This window comes from Otolemur garnettii, unplaced genomic scaffold (assembly GCF_000181295.1).
Source record: "Otolemur garnettii isolate 467f Iridium unplaced genomic scaffold, OtoGar3 scaffold00066, whole genome shotgun sequence".
NCBI lineage: Eukaryota > Metazoa > Chordata > Mammalia > Primates > Galagidae > Otolemur > Otolemur garnettii.
In genome coordinates this window covers 8,288,804-8,289,012 of record NW_003852461.1, presented here as the reverse complement: position 1 = coordinate 8,289,012, position 209 = coordinate 8,288,804, and positions in this window count along the sequence as shown.

Below are 209 nucleotides of genomic sequence, written 5' to 3'. Positions count from 1 at the left end.
GGCACAGCTGCCCCAGCATCTCCCACATGTGCTTCCACTCCGCTCAGCTTCTCCCCCGGGCATAGCTGCCCCAGCATCCCCTGCACGTGCTTCCACTCTGCTCAGCTTCTCCCCCGGGCACAGCTGCCCCAGCATCTCCCACATGTGCTTCCACTCTGCTCAGCTTCTCCCCTGGGCACAGCTGCCCCAGCATCTCCCACATGTGCTTC